The sequence below is a fragment of the Choloepus didactylus genome, chromosome 5, assembly GCF_015220235.1.
Source record: "Choloepus didactylus isolate mChoDid1 chromosome 5, mChoDid1.pri, whole genome shotgun sequence".
Taxonomy (NCBI): domain Eukaryota; kingdom Metazoa; phylum Chordata; class Mammalia; order Pilosa; family Megalonychidae; genus Choloepus; species Choloepus didactylus.
The window spans coordinates 73,589,174-73,612,755 of record NC_051311.1 but is presented as its reverse complement, the minus strand read 5'-3'; positions in this window follow the sequence as shown (position 1 = coordinate 73,612,755).

Here is a 23,582-nt window from a genome sequence, read left to right as displayed (position 1 = left end):
AGGTTATAGGATACATTACCATCTGTTAAAAGGTTTCAAGTGACATTTAGATATATATTGTTTCTTGTTTCCATGAAAAAATACAGGGACATTATGTGGATTGCAAAAACAGGGGTTTTACTTACTTTATTAGGAAAATTAGCAAAACATAACACAACAGGATTACATTGTTTTTAATTAAATCCATATAACAATGAAAAAGAGAAAAGTCACATGATTTTTTAAGAGTTGATATATACACTTAAATGCAGTTTTTTTCTCTGTAAACATGTACAATGGTTTATAAACGTTACATAGATATTTAAGGAAATGTAATGATTTTGGATCAGCAAAATTATTGCTTTGGAAAGCAATTTTTTAGCTCCTATAATTAACCTCTAGCAGATACAAGAAACGTCCATGCATGGCAGTAGATTATATATTGAGAATATTTATTAAATTTTACATTTAAAAATAAAGCATAGAAAATGGTCTAAACAGAGATTCAAAGGAAGGGAATGGGAAAGGGAGCAATTGGAAGGAAGGAGGATGAAGACAAATTAATGAACCATTTATTTTGGTAATTTAGTCATCAAGAAGCTGGAAAGTTCTTTGTGAGGATAAAAATATTGTCACATGACACTCCTGCTGGCAAAGAAGATTGGGAGTTTGTCATTATTTACTGAAAATCCAGTTTTCCTCCACTGAATTAGAGTGGTGCCTTCATCATAAATTAAGTAACCTTTTAATTGTGAATTTATTTCTGTCTCCCTTTTCTTTTCCGTCACCCTATTTATCTGTCCTTGTGCCAAACCACACTATTAATTATTCTGACTATAGAATAGGTGTCTATTTAGTGATAAAATCCTCCAAATGTTTTCTGCTTCTCAGGATGGTTTTGGCTGTGCTTTGCTTTTGCATTTCCATATACATTTTTTATTTACGTTACTAATTTAAACACATATACCCCACCCACCCACCCACACACACACTCCATGAAACCTTCTGGGAGTTAAATAGAGATTGCTCAGAATCTATTGAACAATTTCGGAGAGTTTCTATTAACAATTTTGAGTCTTCTGGTACACGAAAATAAAATACTTTCCTATTATTAGGTCTTTTAAATTTTTATCTCATTATGTGTTGAATTGTGCCCACCCCTCCAAGATATGTTGACGTCCTAAGCCTCAGTAACTATGAATATTAAATTTTTTGGAAATACGGTCATTGTAGATGTGATTATTTAAGATGAAGTCATACTGGAGTAGAGTGGACCCTTAATCCAATATGACTGGTGTCCTTATAAGAAGAGGGGAAGAGACACACAGTGGATAAGTCCATGTGAAGAAAAGAGACAGAAACCAGTCATACAGCCACCAGCCATGGAATGCCAAGGATTGCTAACAATTACCAGAAGCTGGGGAGAGTCAAGGAAGGATTATTCCTTATAAACATCACAGGGAGTATGACCCTGCCAACCCCTTGATTTCAGACTTGTAGCCTCCAGAACTGTAAGAGAATAAATTTGTTGTTAAAAACAATGAAGTGGCTAGATGGCGGATTGGTGAGCTGTATGTTTTAGTTACTCCTCCAGGAAAGGAGGTAGAAAGCCAGGAACTGTGTGGACTGGACACCACAGAGCAATTTGACTTTGGGCATACTTCATACAACACTCATGAACATGTCAAACTGCTGAGATCAGTGAAATCTGTAAGTTTTTGTGGCCAGGGGACCCGCACCCCTCCCTTCCAGGCTCAGTCCCATGGGAGGAGGGGCCGTCAGCCCTGGGAAGGAGAAGGGAGAACTGCAGTGGCAGCTCTTATCGGAAACTCATTCTACTGATCCAAACTCCAACCATAGATAGACTGAGACCAGATACCAGAGAATCTGAGAGCAGCCCGCCCAGCAGAGAGGAGACAGGAATAGCAAAAAACAGCAAGAAAAACTCCAAAATAAAAGCGGAGGATTTTTGGAGTTCTGGTGAACATAGAAAGGGGAAGGGCAGAGCTCAGGCCCTGAGGCTCATATGAAAATCCCCAAAAAAAACTGATCTCTCTGCCCCCTGGATCTTTCCTTAATGGCCCTAATTGCTTTGTCTCTTAGCATTTCAATAACCCATTAGATCTGCGAGGAGGGCTTTTTTTTTTTTTTATCTTTTTTTTTTTCTCTTTCTAAAACAATTACTCTAAAAAGCCCAATACAGAAAGCCTCAAAGACTTGCATTTTGGGCAGGTCAAGACAAGAGCAGAACTAAGAAAGCTCTGAAACAAAAGGAAATAATCCAGTGGCTGAGAAAATTCACTAAACACCACAACTTCCCAAGAAAAGGGGGGTGTCCACTCACAGCCATCATCCTGGTAGACAGGAAACACTCCTGCCCATTGGCAGCCCCATAGCCCAGAGCTGCCCCAGACAATCCAGTGTGACGGAAGCCCTTCAAATAACTCACACAGACCACAAAACTAGGCATGGACATAAGCCTTCCCTGCACCCTCAGCTGGTTGTCCCAGAGTTGGGAAGGTGGAGAAGTGTGAATTAACAAAGCCCCATTCAGCCATCATTTCAGCAGACTGGGAGCCTCCCTACACAGACCAGTAGCCCAGAACCGCCCTGGGGGTATGGCACTCGCCTGTGACATAACACAGTCGTCCCTCAACAGAGGACCAAGGGGTGCACAGCCTGGAAGAGGGACCCACTCGCAAGTCTCAGGAGCCATACGCCAATACCAAGGACTTGTGGGTCAGTGACAGAGACAAACTGTGGCAGGACTGAACTGAAGGATTAGACTATTGCAGCAGCTTTAAAACTCCAGGAACAACAGGGAGATTTGATTGTTAGAGCCACCCCCCCTCCCTGACCGCCCAGACACACGTCCCTTATACAGGGCGGGCACACCAACTACACATGCAAGCTTGGTACACCAATTGGACCCCACAAGACTCACTCCCCCACTCACCACAAAGACAAAGCAGGGGAGAACTGGCTTGTGGAGAACAGGTGGCTCGTGGATGCCACCTGCTGGTTAGTTAGAGAAAGTGTACTCCATGAAGCTGTAGATCTGATAAATTAGAGATAAGGACTTCAGTTGGTCTACAAATCCTAAAAGAACCCTATCAAGTTAAGCAAATACCAAGAGGCCAAAAACAACAGAAAAGTATAAAGCATATGAAAAAACCACACAATATGGATAACCCAAGCCCAAGCACCCAAATCAAAAGATCAGAAGAGACACAGAACATACACCAACTAATCAAAGAACTAAAGATGAACAATGAGACCATAGTATGGGATACAAAGGATATCAAGGAGACCCTAGAAGAGCATAAAGAAGACATTGCAAGACTAAATTAAAAAAATAGATGATCTTATGGAAATTAAAGAAACTGTTGACCAAATTAAAAAGATTCTGGATACTCATAGTACAAGACTAGAGGAAGTTGAACAACGAATCAGTGATCTGGAAGATGCCAGAATGGAAAATGAAAGAACTAAAGAAAGAATGGGGAAAAAAATAAAAAAAAAATCAAAATGGACCTCAGGAATATGATAGATAATATAAAACGTCTGAATATGAGACTCATTGGTGTTCCAGAAGGGGAAGAAAATGGTAAAGGTCTAGGAAGAGTATTCAAAGAAATTGTTGGGGAAAACTTCCCAAATCTTCTAAACACCATAAATACACAAATCATAAATGCCCAGCACACTCCAAACAGAATAAATCCAAATAAACCCACTCCAAGACATATTCTGATCACACTGTCAAACACAGAAGAGAAGGAGGAAGTTCTGAAAGCAGCAAGAGAAAAGCAATTCACCACATACAAAGGAAACAGCATAAGACTAAGTAGTGACTACTCAACAGCCACCATGGAGTTGAGAAGGCTGTGGCATGACATATTTAAAATTCTGAGTGAGAAAAATTTCCAACCAAGAATTCTTTATCCAGCAAAGCTCTCCTTTAAATTTGAGGGAGAGCTTAAATTCTTCACAGACAAACACATGCTGAGAGAATTTGCTAACAAGAGACCTGCCCTACTGGAGATGCTAAAGGGAGCCCTACAGACAGAGAAACAAAGAAAGGGGAGAGAGACTTGGAGAAAGGTTAACTACTAAAGAGATTCGGTATGGGTCATTAGAGGATATTAATAGAGAGAGGGGAAAAATATATGTGACAAACATAAACCAAAGGATAAGATGGCTGATTCAAGAAATGCCTTCACGGTTATAATGTTGAATGTAAATGGATTAAAATCCCCAACTAAAAGGTATAGATTTGCAGAATGGATTGAAAAAAAAAAATGAACCATCAAGATGTTGCATACAAGAGACTCATCTTAGACACAGGGACACAAAGAAATTGAAAGTGAAAGGATGGAAAAAAATATTTCATGCAAGCTACAGCCAAAAGAAAGCAGGTGTAGCAATATTAATGTCAGATAAAATAGACTTTAAATGCAGGGATGTTTTGAGAGACAAAGAAGGCCACTACATACTAATAAAAGGGGCAATTCAACAAGAAGAAATAACAATCATAAATGTTTATGCACCCAATCAAGGTGCCACAAAATACATGAGAGAAACACTGGGAAAACTAAAGGAAGCAATCGATGTTTCCACAATAATTGTGGGAGACTTCAACAGATCACTCTCTCCTATAGATAGATCAACCAGACAGAAGACCAATAAGGAAATTGAAAACCTAAACAATCTGTTAAATGAATTAGATTTAACAGACATATATAGAACATTACTTCCCAAATCACCAAGATACACATACTTCTCTAGTGCTCACGGAACTTTCTCCAGAATAGATCATATGCTGGGGCATAAAACAAGGCTCAATAAATTTAAAAAGATTGAAATTATTCAAAACACATTCTCTGAACACAATGGAATATAATTAGAAGTCAATAACCATCAGAGACTTAGAAAAATCACAAATACCTGGAGGTTAAACAACACACTCCTAAACAATCAGTGGGTTAACGAAGAAATAGCAAGAGAAATTGCTAAATATATAGAGACGAATGAAAATGAGAACACAACATACCAAAACCTATGGGATGCAGCAAAAGCAGTACTGAGGGGGAAATTTATAGCACTAAATGCATATATTAAAAAGGAAGAAAGAGCCAAAATCAAAGAACTAATGGACCAACTGAAGAAGCTAGAAAATGAACAGCAAACCTATCATAAACCAAGTAGGATAAAAGAAATAACAAGGATTAAAACAGAAATAAATGACAAGAGAACAAAAAAAACAATAGAGAGGATAAATATCACCAAAAGTTGGTTCTTTGAGAAGATCAACAAGATTGACAAGCCCCTAGCTAGACTGACAGAACCAAATGAGAGAAGACCCATATAAACCAAATAATGAACGAAAAAGGTGACATAACTGCAGATCCTGAAGAAATTAAAAAAACTATAAGAGGATACTATGAACAACTGTATGGCAACAAACTGCAAAATGTAGAGGTAATGGACAATTTCCTGGAAACTTATGAACAACTTAGACTGACCAGAGAAGAAATAGAAGACCTCAACCAACCCATCACAAGCAAAGAGATCCAATCAGTCATCAAAAATCTTCCCACAAATAAATGCCCAGGGCCAGATGGCTTCACAGTGGATTTCTACCAAATTTTCCAGAAACAACTGACACCAATCTTACTTAAACTCTTTCAAAACATTGAAGAAAATGGAACACTACCTAACTCATTTTATGAAGCTAACATCAATCTAATACCAAAACCAGGCAAAGATGCTACAAAAAAGGAAAACTACCGGCCAATCTCCCTAACGAATATAGATTCAAAAATCCACAACAAAATGCTTGCAAATCAAATCCAAAGACACATTAAAAAAAATCATATTCCATGACCAAGTGGAGTCCATTCCAGGCATGCAAGGATGGTTCAACATAAGAAAATCAATCAATGTATTACAACACATTAACAATTCAAAAGGGAAAAATCAAATGATCATCTCAATAGATGCTGAAAAAGCATTTGACAAAATCCAACATCCGTTTTTGATAAAAACACTTCAAAAGGTAGGAATTGAAGGAAACCTCCTCAATATGATAAAGAGCATATATGAAAAACCCACAGCCAGCATAGTACTCAATGTTGACAGACTAAAAGCCTTCCCTCTAAGATCAGGAACAAGACAAGGATGCCCGCTATCACCACTGTTATTCAACATTGTGCTAGAAGTGCTAGCCAGGGCAATCCGGCAAGACAAAGAAATAAAAGGTATCCAAATTGGAAAAGAAGAAGTAAAACTGTCATTGTTTGCAGATGATATGATCTTATATCTGGAAGACCCTGAGAAATCAACGATACAGCTACTAGAGCTAATAAGCAAATTTAGCAAAGTAGCAGGATACAAGATTAATGCACATAAGTCAGTAATGTTTCTATATGCTAGAAATGAACAAACTGAAGAGACACTCAAGAAAAAGATACCATTTTCAATAGCAACTAAAAAAATCAAGTACCTAGGAATAAACTTAACCAAAGATGTAAAAGACCTATACAAAGAAAACTACATAACTCTACTAAAAGAAATAGAAGGGGACCTTAAAAGATGGAAAAATATTCCATGTTCATGGATAGGAAGACTAAATGTCATTAAGATGTCAATTCTACCCAAACTCACCTACAGATTCAATGCAATCTCAAGCAAAATTCCATCAACCTACTTTGCAGACTTGGAAAAGCTAGTTATCAAATTTATTTGGAAAGGGAAGATGCCTTGAATTGCTAAAGACACTCTAAAAAAGAAAAACAAAGTGGGAGGACTTACACTCCCTGACTTTGAAGCTTATTATAAAGCCACAGTTGTCAAAACAGCATGGTACTGGCACAAAGATAGACATATAGATCAATGGAATCGAATTGAGAATTCGGAGATAGACCCCCAGATCTGTGGCCGACTGATCTTTGATAAGGCCCCCAAAGTCACTGAACTGGGTCATAATGGTGTTTTCAACAAATGGGGCTGGGAGAGTTGGATATCCATAACCAAATGAATGAAAGAGGATCCCTACCTCACACCCTACACAAAAATTAGCTCAAAATGGACCAAAGATCTCAATATAAAAGAAAGTACCATAAAACTCCTAGAAGATAATGTAGGAAAACATCTTCAAGACCTTGTATTAGGCGGCCACTTCATAGACTTTACACCCAAAGCACAAGCAACAAAAGAAAAAATAGATAAATGGGAACTCCTCAAGCTTAGAAGTTTCTGTACCTCAAAGGAATTTCTCAAAAAGGTAAAGAGGCAGCCAACTCAATGGGAAAAAATTTTTGGAAACCATGTATCTGACAAAAGACTGATATCTTTCATATATAAAGAAATCCTACAACTCAATGACAGTAGTACATACAGGCCAATTATAAAATGGGCAAAAGATATGAAAAGACAGTTCTCTGAAGAGGAAATACAAATGGCCAAGAAACACATGAAAACATGTCCAGCTTCACTAGCTATTAGAGAGATGCAAATTAAGACCACAATGAGATACCATCTCACACTGATTAGAATGGCTGCCATTAAACAAACAGGAAACTACAAATGCTGGAGGGGATGTGGAGAAATTGGTACTCTTATTCATTGTTGGTGGGACTGTATAATGGTTCAGCCACTCTGGAAGTCAGTCTAGCAGTTCCTTAGAAAACTAGATATAGAGTTACCCTTCGATCCAGCGATTGCACTTCTCGGTATATACCTGGAAGATCAGAAAGCAGTGACATGAACAGATATCTGCATGCCAATGTTCATAGCAGCATTATTCACAATTGCCAAGAAATGGAAACAACCCAAATGTCCTTCAACAGATGAGTGGATAAATAAAATGTGGTATATACACACGATGGAATACTACACAGCAGTAAGAAGGAATGATCTTGTGAAACATATGACAACACGGATGAACTTTGAAGACATAATGCTGAGCGAAATAAGCCAGGCAAAAAAAAGACAAATATTATATGCCACCACTAATGTGAACTTTGAAAAATGTAAAACAAATGGTTTATAATGTAGAATGTAGGGGAACTAGCAATAGAGAGTAATTAAGGAAGGGGGAACAATAATCCAAGAAGAACAGATAAGCTATCATGGGTAAATTTAACGTTCTGGGAATGCCCAGGAATGACTATGGTCTGTTAATTTCTGATGGGTATAGTAGGAACAAGTTCACAGAAATGTTGCTATATTAGGTAACTTTCTTGGGGTAGAGTGGGAACATGTTGGAAGTAAAGTAGTTATCTTAGGTTAATTGTCTTTTTCTTACTCCCTTGTTATGGTCTCTTTGAAATGTTCTTTTTTGTATGTTTTTTTTTTAATTTTTTAATTTTTAATTTTTTTATTTTTCATACAGTTGATTTAAAAAAAGAAGAAAAGTTAAAAAAAATGAGAAAAAAAATATTTAGAGCCCCCTTGAGGAGCCTGTGGAGAATGCAGGGGTATTGGCCTACCCCCACCTCGACGGTTGCTAACATGACCACAGACGTAGGGGACTGGTAGTTTGATGGGCTGAGACCTCTACCACAGGATTTACCCTTGGAAAGACTGTTGCTGCAAAGGAGAAGCTAGGCCTCCTTATAATTGTGCCTAAGAGCCTCCTCCCGAATGCCTCTTTGTTGCTCAGGTGTGGCCCTCTCTCTCTAGCTAAGCCAACTTGAAAGGTGAAATCACTGCCCTCCCCCCTTCATGGGATCAGACACCCAAGGGAGTGAATCTCCCTGGCAACGTGGAATAAGACTCCCAGGGAGGAATGTAGACCTGGCATCGTGGGATGGAGAACATCTTCTTGACCAAAAGGGGGATGCGAAAGGAAATGAAATAAGCTTCAGTGGCAGAGAGATTCCAAAAGGAGCCGAGAGGTCACTCTGGTGGGCACTCTTATGCACAATTTAGACAACACTTTTTAGGTTCTAAAGAATTGGGGTAGCTGGTGGTAGATACCTGAAACTACCAAACTACAACCCAGAACCCATGAATCTCGAAGACAATTGTATAAAAATGTAGCTTATGAGGGGTGGCAACGGGATTGGGAAAGCCATAAGGACCACACTCCCCTTGGTCTAGTTTATGGATGCATAAGTAGAAAAATAGGGGATGGAAACAAACAAACAAACAGACAGACAAAGGTACCCAGTGTTCTTTTTTACTTTAATTGCTCTTTTTCACTTTAATTATTATTCTTGTTATTTTTGTGTGTGTGCTAATGAAGGTGCTAATGATTGATTTAGGTGATGAATGTACAACTATGTAATGGTACTGTGAACAATCGAATGTACAATTTGTTTTGTATGACTGCGTGGTATGTGAATATATCTCAATAAAATGAATATTAAAAAAACAATGAAGTTTGTGGTAATATTTTACAGGAAAACTAATACAGTGATGTTAGGTAGCTTTTAGAGTCAGGTGCTTCTTTCATTAGATTAATTCCTCAGATTTTATTTTCAATGCTCTAATTCATTTTCTGATTGTCCATTGATAGTAAATAGAAATGCAGTTTGTTTTTGTTGGGCATTGATCTTGGATCTGATAACATTGCAAAAACTGCTCATCCATTCTAGTTATTTTATATATTCTGGTGCATTTTCTATTTGTGCTACATTGTCACCTCCAAATAGAAGCAGTTTTACTCCTTTCTTTCCTATATTTAGACTCTTTTCTTTTTAATAGTTGTAGTAGTATTCATATTTTATATTTGTACTTATGCTGTACTTAGATTATATCAAGTATTTGATTCAATTCAATTACATTATAAAATATATCTCAAAATTGTTCATATTATTTTTTAGCGCTTTTTAAATGTCTGTGATATCTGCATTGAAATCTAATTTTTTTTCTTAATATTGCTAATCAGTGCTTCTTTTTTATTTTTATTGTTCTCCTAACAATTTATCAATTTTATAAACCTTGTAAAGACTTAATCCCTTTCAGGAGCCTACTGATGACTTTGTTGATTTTCCTTCTTGCATGTTTGTTTATTTTCCATTGATATCTATTCAGATACTATTTATTTCTTTTCATTAAAGTTGTTCATTTCAGACATGAAACCAATGTTAAATTTGTGCCATAATGTAATAATTTTGCATAAATTGTTAGATTTGATTTGCTAAAATTCATCACAGATTTTTGCAACTATATTCATGAGGGATATTGGTCTGTATTTCTCTTTTCTGATGACCTCTCATTCTGGTTTTGGTATCAAGTTAACACTGTTCCCACTACATGAATTTGGAAGTGCCTTTCTTCCTCTATTCCCAGAAAGAATATATATGTAGTTTAGGTACTATTTCTTCCTTAAATGATAGAATTCATCAGGAGAATCTAGTCTTGGAGTTATCTTGGTATAAATGTTTTTAATTCTAAATTAAATTTCTTTAATTCAATTTTTGTTCTTTTCTTATGTTTTGTGTGCTTGTGTGTGTATATATGCATGTGCTAGTTTTGGTAACTAGTGGCTTTCAAGGAATTTGCCCATTTCATCTACATTATTGAATTTATTGGAATAAGATTATTCATATTAACTTCTTATTCTATTAATGTGCAGAGCCTCTGTAGAGATACCCCCTTTCATGTCTGAAATTAGTAATTTTTGTTGTCTTTCTCTTGGTTTGTTTTTCCAATGATTAATTCAGTTAGATTTTGGAATTTGGATTTTTGTTTATAGACTCTGGTAGAATGATTTTCATAGATTTTAGCTCTTCAAAACTTATCTTTCTTAACTTCCCAATAACAAAAACGTAATTTAAAAAAAGATAAAAGAAGGGATTATGTATAAGTCAGTTTCTTCATTACTCAAACATTTTTGCTGAAAGACTTATACTGAGAAGGCACTATTTCCCTTGAGCATTTGAAGAATTTTTTTAACAAGTTTCTTTATATTCTCCTTTCTTTCTTTCTTTTCTTTTACTCTAAATATTAGCTTTACTCTTACAAAGTACGTGCAGGGACTGGATGTGTTTTCAAAGAGAAAATTTTTAAAATATGAATATTTTTAATGCAGCTATTTTAAATGGTTGCCTCAATATGTGATAGCCTGACTTACAAGGGACCTTTCATTCAAATTCTTACTATATGAGTACACAAGGGTGCTCTGAAATGGGCCTATGTGAGCATGAGTTAGATTAAATCATTTTCTTATTCTTTCTTTATTCTTTTCTATAATAATATGGTTACAAAATTCCACTTATATTTTCTCTTTCTTTTGATATTCTGATTTTAAATCCATTGAAATGAAAAGTGACAAAACTTCATCAATTTCTGTCAAAATTATTTTACTAGATTTCAGTCAATTTAATGCTGTCTATTTATACATGGATTGGAATGAATATCACACAGTGAATTAACTAAATTTAGAGGTCTGCTACTGAATTTAAATAGATAAAGTAAAATTGAGTATCTTAAAATACTGTATTTAATTGGTCATTAACCATAATATGCACTCTTTAGTTTTATAGTCCTTTATATATTTATACTTCTTTGTAAAAAAATTGAAAGGCTTCAAAAAATTAGTAAAGCTGTGTTAATACAATACCAATAAAGTTGTCCAATTTACACACCCATTTATTAAAATGCAATAAAGAATCTTATTGACAATAGAAATTTATAGCCAGTATAATAAATATACCAACTTTAAACATCTTTCAAAAAATGATAATAGATGTAAATAATACAAATTTACATATTCATCATGGGTGTATACATATATTTGCATAGCAAATTATACATGAGAAATTCATTTGGCAATTCTTCAGTGGAAATTCAAAATTTTGATTCCACACATCAGCTTAAAAATTCTGGGTCACTTCTGAATTAAGTTCCTACATATTTATCTCAAAAGGGATTTTCTGATATATTTATCTAAAGACTAAAATATGGCAACAATATTTTAGCCACCAGTTTTATTGGTCATGTTACTGGTTTCAACCCCAAACCCTGGTAATTCTGGTTATAATCTATAAATTCAAGAATAAAACATTTAAATTAGAAAGATAAAATAAATCTCCAAAATAAAAATGGTATACTGAGATATCTCAATTTTCCTTGGAGAGGCCATATTGTGTGTATATATACATAAAAATATGTCTCCTGTTATCCTTAAGACTTAAGTGATATCTTAACTCTGCATTTAAGAATATATATTTTATTTAAAAGACAAGGTTTTAAAATGTTTCCTGTGACTGTGACTTGGTTTGATACTTAATATTGACTTGCTAAATTCTCCATGTTTTTTGGTGTTTCAGCTGTCCATTGAACAATTAACCAAAGGAGATAACCTTTAATTTTTCTAAGAATAGGACATGCAGAACTAATTTTTGCAAGTCTCTGATCCAGTGATAGGAAAGCATTCTCATTCATTGAATATAATAAATGCTGAGGATCTACATTGTGCCAGGCAACTTTACAAGTTCTGTGGATGCAGCAGTAATCTAATAAGTATTTTCTCTGCCATCAGGCAGCTCATAGTAAATGGGAAAGAACTATTAATGATATACAGTTATAATTACAGTTATAGTTATAGTTTTATAGTTATAGTTGTATATATAGTTATATATTTATAATTATATAATTATTTTAACTCTAAGTAATGGAAGGGAACACTATATGGTATAACTAGAACCTGCAAAAGATTGATTAAAGGACAAGAGTCAATCTGGTGATTATCTCTGAGTAAACCTGAGCTGAGATCTGAGAAGTGAGTAGAACATGGCAAAGGAATAGAGAGAGAGCTCCAGGAAGATAAAGCAGCATCCTCAAAGGCCCAGTGGTAGAGAGTTTATTCAAGAAATTGTAATAGGGCTGGAGTGCAAATAGAGAAGACTGTTGAGACAGAAAGCAGAAGAAATAAATGCTCAGGGCCTAGACTGCAGAAACATAGAGTCCTGAGTTGCACATTAAGCTTTTTATCTTTATGGTTCTAAAAAAAATAGGTATCATGTGAGGCTTTAAAATGGTTGAAAGGGTAGTGATATAATGACATGATTAAATTTCTATTTTTAATTGACTGTTTTTTAGATCAGTTTTAGATTTACAGATAATTTGAATAGGTAGTGCAGTGAGTTCCCATATACTGCTTTACCTAGTTTCCCCTACTATTAATGTCTTGCCTCAGTATCATGTTTGCTACAATTAATGAACCAGTATTGGTATATTATATTCAACTAAAAACTATAGTTTTCCAGATCTCCTTAGTTTGATTTAAAGTCCTTTTGCATTCCAGGATCCCATTCCAGATACTACATTACATTTCCTTGTCATGTCTCCTTAGGCTACTCTTAGTTGTGACATTTTCCCAGAATTTCCTTTTTTGATGACCTTGAATGTTTTGAGTCCTGGTAGTCTATATTGTAAGATGTCCCTCAACTGGAGTTTGTCTGTTATTTTTCTTGTGATAGATTTGGGGAGGAAGATCAAACAGGTAAACTGAGATTTTCATCACATCATATTCAGGGTATATATCATCTGCATAATTTATGATTATTGATTTTGATCTTGATCCTGTCACTGGGTTAGTAATTGTCAGATTTCTCCTTTTCCATACTCTCATCTTTGGAAAGAAGTCATTATGTGTGCATCCCACTCTCAAGAGAAGTTATGCTTTCCCTACATTAAAGTAGAGACGCTACATAATTTACTAGAAATTCTTCTGTCTGAGAGATTTGATTCTTCTCCTTCATTTATTAACTTATTCAGTCATCTTTTTGATATTAAAATGGACTCATGGATATTTATTTTATACTTTTGGTTAAAAATCTAATATTTTAATTTGGGTTCAAATTCTTCCAAACTTAGGCATTAGGAACACTTTCAGTTGACTCTTCTGCCTGTTGATATACCCCCATTAATGTATGACACTACAGGTGCTCCAGGCACATCTGGTATATTTCTTGCCCCAGTACTTGAATCAATTATTTCTTCAAGAGGCTATTATTATTCTATAACAGAGAATTGTATTAGAAACCATGGTCTAATTACTAGGTGTGCTCTTTGATACTGAGGTGCCATTTCCTTTTAGACCCTCCTACTGACATATATACTGTACGTTGGTATAGAAACTCATGTATATACATATATTTATAAATATTTCTAGATCTATCTGTCTCTATATTAAATTTAAAACAGTTCTTATGATGTCTACAACTCTAATACCTTCCTGCATGAATTATTCCATCTATCTCCATTTGCATATTTGTAAAATCCAACTCCAGCAGTGGAAAACATGGTTCCCACAATCTGTCATCAAGGTACTCAACTATTCAATTCCAGTATTCATGAATATAAATAGCAGACTTATTAACCAGAACTGCTCTTGGAAATAACTTTATCATCTTGGTGCAGTGCTTATGTGCAGTCCCTTTTGCCTTTAGTTTTACAGATTACATCAATTTCCAAAGTTACTTGAGAGAGCATATTTTCCCCACCTCCTTCAGTGAGGTTGTTTCATACATTTGTAATACAGTTGGCTTTTCTTGTCATAATCTGCACTCTTTCATGGGATCCCCAAACTTCTTTTCATACATTAAGGTTCACTCTGTGCTATAAAATTTTATGGATTTTGGCAAATGCATAATGTCACGTATCCACCATTACAGTATCATACAAAATAGATTCACTGCCCTAAAAATCCCACATGCTTCACTTACATACCCTGCTGTTCTACCTCTGAATTCTTGGAACTATTGATTGTTTTGCTATCTCTATAGATTTGTCTATACCAGAATGTCATATAATTGGAATCATAATTACATAGACTTTCTAGACTGGCTTTTTTCACTTAGCATATTTTCATTTAAGGTTCTTCCATTTCTATAGTTTGTTGCTCATGTATTTTATCACTGTGCAATATTCCATTTTATGTATGTACCATCACTTGTTTATCCACTGACCTATTAAAGAACATTTAGTTGCTTTCAGTTTTGGCGATTATGAATAAACGTGCTATTAACTGAAATGCAGGTTTTTGTTTGGACATAAATTTTTTAAAACAATTGGGTAAATATCTAGGAACATGATTTCTGAATCATTGTTTAAGGCTATTTTTAACATTGATAGAATCTATCTGCCAAATATTCTTGCAAAGAAACTGCCACTTTTCATTTCCACTGGCAATAAGTAAGAGTTAATGTTACTTCATGCCCACACCAGTATTTGGTATTGTCAGTTTTTTGGATTTTAACCATTCTAATAGATGTGTGGTGGTTTATCTAATAGCTGTGTCATTTTAATTTGTAACTCCCAATTGGAGACTGAATCATGTACCCCACAAAAGATATGTTCAAGTCTTAATCTGCATTCCTGTAGGTGTGAACCCATTTGTAAAAAGGACCTCTGAAAATATATTATTAGTTAACGTGTAGATTCATTTCTAAATAGGATCTATAAAGATCCTATTTAGATGAGATCAAATTGAATCAGAATGGGTCTTATTCCATATTACTAGAGCTCTTAAAAGCAGGTGAAATTTGGATACCAGTCAATAGAGGCTAGGAACTAGCAGAAGTCAGTCAGTGGAAATCAGAGAAGACATAAGGAGAGAGACATTGCCATTTGACAGAGGCAGAGGTGCAAATTAAGAAACCCTAGGATTGTGGTCAGCCAGCACCAGAATTCCACAAACTGGGAGAAAGAAAACCCTACCAACAGTTTGATTTTGGACTTCTAGATTCCAAACTGTGAGCCAGTAAATTCCTGTTGTTTAAGCCAACCAGTGTGTGTTATTTGTCATAGATGCCCTGGCAAACCCAGACACTCCCAAATGACAAATGATTTTGAGTATCTTTGTATGTGCTTATTTTCTATCTGTGTATCTTCTTTTGTGAGGCATCTGTTCAGAGGTTGTCCCCATTTTTAATTGTTTTTTTTTAATTGTTTAGTTTTAGAAGTTCTTTGTACATTTTGGATACAAGTCCTTTGCCAGATATGTTTTGTAAATATTTGTACATGGTCTTATTTTTTAATTCTCTGAACAGTCTTTTGCAGAAGTTTTAATTTTAATAAAGTTGAACTTAGCAATTTTTTCTTTCATTTATCTTGACTTTAGTATTGTTTCTAAAAAATCATTGCCAAACCCAAATTCACCTAGAGTTTCCTCTATGTTATTTTCTAGAAGTTAAAAAGTTTGTGGTTTACATTTAGGTCTATGATCTACTTTGTATTCATTGGTGTGAGAGTTTTAAGGTCTATTACTAGAGCATTATTACCATTATTATTATTACATATGGATGCCCAATTGTTACAGCACCATTTGTTGAAAGACTGTTCTTTTTCCATTGAATTACCTTTGTTCCTTGTCAAAGATCAGTTGCCTTAATTTGTGTTTGTCTATCTTTGGCCTTTCAATTCTATTCAATTATTCCGTGTGTCTCTTGATTTGCTCATATCATGCTATCTTGATGCCTGTTTATAGAAAGTCTTGAAGTTATTTTCTGTCAATTTTGTTCTTCTTCAGCAATGTATTGGCTCTTCTGAGTCTTTTACTTTCCACATAAACTTTAGGCTCAGTTTGTCAATATTCACAAATAATTTGCTCAGATTTTGAATGGGATTGTGTTGAATCTGTAGAACAAGTGAGGAAGAATTTACATCTTAACAATATCAATGAACATGTCTATGAACATGGAATAGTTCTCCACATAGTCACATCTTTGATTTCATTCTTCAAAGATTTGTAATTTTCCACATACAGATCCTGTAGATTTTTTATTAGATTTAACCCTAAGTATTTCTCTTTTTTTTCCTAATATAAATGGTATCATACTTTTAATTTAAAATTCATTTGTTCATTGATGGTATATAGCATTTGATTTTTGCACACCACCTTGTATCCTGTAACATTGCTATAATCACTCTTAGTTCCAGGAATTTCCCAGTCAATTCTTTGAGATTTTATACATAAACAATCATGTCACCTTTGAAAAAAAGACAGTTTTATTCCTTCCTTCCAATTCTGTGGTCCTTTTATTTTCCCTTCCCCTTCTTCCCCGCCCCCCCCCCCGCCTTTTTCCTTCCCTTTCCCTTTCCTTTCTTTTGAATTCTTTTCTTCTGTTTAGTTTTCTTTCACTAGCTAGGCTTCCAGCACTATGTTAAATAAAAGTTATGTGAAGTGTTTTGGTTTTCTAAAGCTGCCAAAATGTAATATACTAGAAACGGAATGGCTTTTAACAATGGGGATTTATTAACTTACAATTTACAGTTCTGAGGCTGTGAAAATGTCCCAACTCAGGACATCAACAGGATGATACCCGGGCTCTGAAGACAGGCGACAGGTATCTTGGGCTCCTCTGTCACATGCAATGCCTGCTGGTCCTTCTCTCCTGGGTTTCACTGCTTCCAGCGTCTAGCTTCTGTGGCTTCCTTTCTCATCTTCTGTTGGTGTGTCATCTCACGCTTTCCTGTGCTCTCTAGATTTCATCTCTTTTAGCTTCTATCTCTCTCTTATAAAAGACTCCAGTGAAAGGATTAAGACCCACCTTAAATGGAGTAGGTCACATCTCAATCTAATCCAAATGTTCCACTTAAAATAGGTTGTACCCACAGGAATGGATTAAAAGAACATCATCTTTTCTGGGGTACCTAACAGCTTCAAACTACCACAGGAAGGAACACCCTTGCATTGTCTGCAATCTTAGGAAGAAAGCGGCTAATTTTTCCCCAGAAAGTATAATGTTATATGAAATTTAATGTTTGGTATAACGTATAAAATTTAGTATAATGTTATACTAACACTGTAGTTTTCTTGTAAGTGTTCTTTATCATATTGCAGAAATTTCCCTTTATTCCTAGTTTGCTGAGAGTTCTTTTCATGGAACAGGGCTGGATTTTATCAAATGTTCCTTCTGCATCTTTTGATATAATTATATGATTTTTCTTCTTTAGCCTGTTGATGGGCTCCTTTAATTTACTTTTTTTTTGTGGAACCAGCCTTGCATACCTGGAATAAATCCCACTTGTTCATGATGTATATGTTTTTATACATTATTGGGCTTGATTTCCTAATATTTATTGTGGGTTTTGTATCTATGCTTATGAGTTTCCTTTCTTATGAAACCTTAGTTTGGTTTGGGTTTTGGGGTAATTCTGGTCTCATAGAATGAGTTAAGATATGTTCCATCTGCTTCTATTTTTCTGCAAAAGATTGTAGGGAATTGGAATCATTTCTTCCTTAAATATTTGAGAGATTTCATCATTGAAATCATCATGGTGCTTTCTTTTTGTAAGATTATTGCTTATTTATTCACTTTTGTTGATAAACATAGGACTGCTCAGTTTACCTTTTCTTTGCATGCATGTATGGCTAGCTTTATGTCTTCAGGGAACTGGTATATTTCATCTACACTATCAAATTGAGAGAATAGAATTGATAATAGTATGCCACTATTCCCTTTTTAATGTCCATGGAGTCAGTAATGATGTCCCCTTTTTTCATTTCTGATATGAGTAATCTGTGTTTTCTATCTTTTCCCCTTGGTTAGCCTGGCTGGAGGTTGGCTGATTTTATTAATATTTTCAGCCTTTGGGTTCTTTGATTTTCTGTATTGTTTTCCCTTTTGAAATTTCATTGATATCTGCTCTGATTATTATTATTAATTTTGTTTCATATATGTTAGGTTAACATTGCTATACTTTATATGTTTTCCTAAGGTATAAGGTTGATGTATTGTTTTTAGATCTCTTACCTTTCCTAATATATGTGTTTGATACATTTTCCTCTAAACTCTGCATCCCACAAATTTTGTTATCTTTTTACTTTCATTTATTTAAAAATATTTTATTTTTTCTTGACTTCCTCTTTGACTCATGTTTTATCTAGAAGTATATTGTTTAATTTCCAAATATTTTGGGATTTTTCCAGTTATATTTCTGTTATTGATTTCTAGCTTAATTCTATGGTGGCCTGAGAGGATACTTTGTATAATTTCTATTCTTTTAAATTTGTTAAGGTGTATTTTATCATGCAGAATGTTTTCTTTGTGATCTGGAGAAGAATGCTTATCTTATAATGTTGGATAAAGTATTCTATAGACCCAGTATTATAGTGGAATTGTCTTTTCTCCTAGCTCTTCTGTCAGATTTTGCCTCATATATTTTGACTCACTTTTTTTTTGTTAGATGCATACATATTAAGGATTGCTGTGGCTTCTTGGGAATTGATCCAGTTATCATTATTTAATACACATCTTATCCCTGGTAATTATCCTTGTTCTGAAGTCTGCTATGTTTGAAATTAAAATACTAATCAAATTTTCTAATTATTAGTGGTGTTAGCAAGTTATATCTTCCCCAAATATCAAATTATATCAAGTTTAATATCAAGTTATCTGTCTTTATATTTAATGTTTGTTGTATACAACATAGAATTGGGTCTTGATATTTATACCCACTTTGACAGTCTCTGTATTTTAATTGATGCACCTAGAGCATTCATATTTGAAGTGATTACTGATGTATTTGGAAACATTTCTTTGATGCTTGTTTTTAACTATTTTCTATTTGTTACACTTGTTCTAATTTCTTTTCATTCTTCCATTTTTTATTCCTTCTTCTGATTTTTAATGAGTATTTTATAATTCAATTTTCTCTCTACTCTTAATATATCACTTATACTTCTTTAAAAAATATTAGTTATTTCACTAGAATTTTCAATATACATATGCGACTAATCTAAGGCCACTTTCAAATGAGACTACATTTTTTTCACAGTGAAGTTATCTTATAAGCAAAGATTCCCAATTCCTCCCTCTCATCCTGTAACACTGCTGTCATTCATTTCATTGTCAATATGCTATAATCACCCAATGCATTGTTGTTAAATTTTACTGTGAAAACTGAATTATTTATTAGATCAATTAATAGAGAAAATTAAATACTTTATATTAACTTTATTACTTTTCTGATGTTCTTCCTTTCTTTATATAGATCTGAATTTCTGTCCTATAAAACATCCCTTTTTTGAAGAACTTCTTCTAAGATTTTTTTTCGGAACAGATCACCAGGCAATGAATTCCCTCAGGTTTTGTTTCCCTGGAAAAGTCTTCATGTTCCTTCACTTTTGAAGAATAAATTCATTGGACACAGAATTTTAAGTTGGTGGCATTTTATTTTCAACACTAAATATTTCACTCCAGTCTCTTGCTTCCGTGGTTTCTGAAGAAAAGTCTGATGTAATTCTTAATGTTATTCCTCCATAAATAAAGTGTTATTTTCCCCCTTGGGTTCTTTTAAGATGATCCCTTTGTCTTTGCTGTTTTTAAATTTTTAATATGATATGCCTAGATGTAGAATTTTTAATATTTATCCTGCTTGTTGTTTTCTGATCTGTTTGTTTTTGGTGTCTGTCATTAATTTTGGAAAATTCTTAGCCCTTATTACTCCAAGTATTTCTTCTGCTTCTTTCTCTACTTCTTCTTCTATTTGTATTCAATTACACATTTATTACTCCATTTGTAATTGTCCCACAGTTACTGGATACTCTCTGTGTGTGTGTGTGTGTGTGTGTGTGTGTGTGTGTGTGTTTTAATTCTATCATTTCAGTTCAGGAAGTATCTAATGATATGACATCAAGCTCAGTGATTCTCTCTTCAACCAAGTTCAGTCTATAGATGGATCTATCAAAGGCATTCTTCATTTTTGTTAGAGTGCCAAAAGAGATTGGGATTTGCTAATTGCTCTTCCCTGGGGGCCACAAGGTTCTAGTAGTTTTTCCCTTGGAGATTATGTCTTTGTTGTGGAGAATGCTCTAATTGTATTTTAAAAAGTGTTATTCCCAGGCTGGTAGTTCCCTGGAACTTTGGGTATCTGAGTGACACCTGAGACCAAGAGGTAGATTTCTGCAGCTCTGAAAGGCAGCATTATTCCATAAAGCAACTGCTAAAGAAGCTACAAAAAACATCAGGCTTCAATTATAGAAATGAATGAAATGGACTTGGTTAGGACTAAGGTAAATCAGAATACAGGAAGAAGTATGTTATTGACTGCATTTTAAACTTCAACTTCTGTGTGAAACCAAAGGTAGACATGCTTATTTGGTACAAAATTTAAATTTTCTTTAGCACACTATCTAATTTAATCTGTATGGTCAGTTTATTTAAACAACATAAAACATGGAACCTAGAATAGGGAACATGATACTGTTATTGTGCACAGGTTAATGCAATATCCCAATACATCTCAGAGTATTTGGGGGCAGTAAATAAAAAAAGTATTTGCAAAGTCCCCTTGAGGGACTATGAAAAAGGTGGAAATATTAAACTTCCCCACCCTGGGGAACTTGATATTCTTTCAGACATTAGAGACTCCCAATTTCATAAGCCAAGCCCTCAATCTTGAGGCTTGCCCTTATGAAATTAACTCCTGCAAAGAAGAAGCTAAGCCTACTTATAAGTATGCCTAAGTGTCACACCTGGAGAAACTCTATTGTTGCTCAGATGTGGCCTCTGTCTCTAAGTCAACCCTGCAAATAAACTCACTACCATCTGCCCTTCATTGGGCATGACTCCTAGGGTTGTAGGTCTCCCTGGCAAAATGGGACATGACCCTCAGGGATGATCCTGGCCCTGGCATCATGGGATTGAGAATGCCTTCTTGACCAAAAGGGGGAAAATAAATGGAACAAAATAAGGTTTAAGTGGCTAAGAGATTTCCAATAGAGTCAAGAGGTCATTCTGGAGGTTATTCTTATGCATTGTATAGATATCCCTTTTTACTTTTTAGTGTATTAGAATAGCCAAAAGGAAATACCTGAAACTATTGAACTGTAATCCAGTAGACTCAATTCTTGATGATAATTGTGTAAATATATAACTTTTATGGGGTGACTATTTGATTGTGAAACCTTGTGACTGATGCTCCCTTTATCCAGTGTATGGGCAGATGAGAAACAAAATAAAGACTAAATAATAAATAAATATATAAATGGGGTGGATAAGGGGTATGGGATGTTAAGGGTTTTCTTTTTTCTTTTTATTTTTAGTATATTTTTGGAGTAATGAAAATGTTCTAAAACTGATTATGGTGGTGAATACACAACTATATTATGACATTGTGAGCCATTGATTGTATTCTTTGGATGGATTATATGGTGTGTGATATATTTCAATAAAATTGCATTAAAAATGATTATTCCCCCCTTCATCTACTAGAGCCATGAAATAATCTTTCTCAGATATTTATGAGAAAACCTGGTGGCATTTTTGGAGATAAAATCCACAAGTGTTTGTGGCCTAACATTATGCATCCATGAGTCTCCTACTGTCACACTAATCTGTTCAGCCTCCAGCAGTTTATCAAAAGTGTCATTTAAGTGTACCTACCTGGGTATTTTGCCAACAGATTCTGATCCAGGTAAGCTGTCAACTGTGATTTTCTGTGTTCATTCATCTTCAGATTTCAGGTTGTCACTTTGTTCTGTGACCCCAGTATTCTGATAAGTCTAAGCAAGTCAATGATTTTCAGTTTGCTCTGCTTTTTCTTCTTGTAATGATGGGTGTGACCATATTTTAGTGTAAGAAGTAAGCAAAACTTAACTTCTAAGAAATCAGACAGACTAGTTTCTCAACTGAAAAGTACATGAAATTTCCTACGATTTTTCTATGGTCTTCATTTTAACAACGTTAGTTAATTTTTATAGGGTACCTTTGTTTAAGTTTATTTTGATTTGATACAGGAAGATATATTTAAAGGAGAGGGCCCAAGAAAGAAATATAAAACCCTTACTATGCTCTTCTGCATGTGAACCTCGGATGTATCATGGTGGGATCTCATGACTTCTTTGCCTTAGTCAGAGGATTCCAAATCTGTTGGACATGTTGTAATTCTATTTTGGCACTTTTATGATTGGCTCAGGAAATAAGGGGGATCTAGGATTTAAATTAGAGTCTACATAATAATAACTGCAGTGAGTACTTTCAAATCTCTGGTTGTGTCACCTTTCCTGATGCCCCATTAGCCAAACAAAACACATGGACAACCATAGAAATAATATCAGAGAGAAGATAAGGAGGTAAGAAATACATGGAGGCAATTTCACTAGAGGTCATTATTGTAATATTTTATTCACATCATCTATGATACAAGATTCAATGTTCTTACAAGTGTACCCAGAACTTGTCCCAAGAGTTTGCTGAAATTACTCATTTACTAATAAGATAGATAGCATGGAAATTCCTTTACATAATATTGATGAATGGTCAAATAGATCATAGGTGTAGGAAGGTGTGATGAAGAATTGATTTACCAGGCAAAATCTAGGAAACATCACCTGGCATTGTTCCCTGGCGAGGCCTAGAGGACCCTACTTTCACAAAAGGCTTTAAAAAATGAAATGGAAGTGGGACATCAACATCTTTGAAAAGCTCAGTACTGCCTCTCCTCTGCAACAGGGTTGGCACTGGAATTTCTGTTATGTAACTAAGATTTTTAATACTAGTGTGTATGATGGATTATGGAATGGTAAAGTCATTTTACCCTCAAATGAATTTTTGACAATCTTTTTACCATAAAAATAACAGCAGATATAATTATAATTAGTTTAATATGTAGTTTTAATGTTCTGTAAACATTTTATACTATCT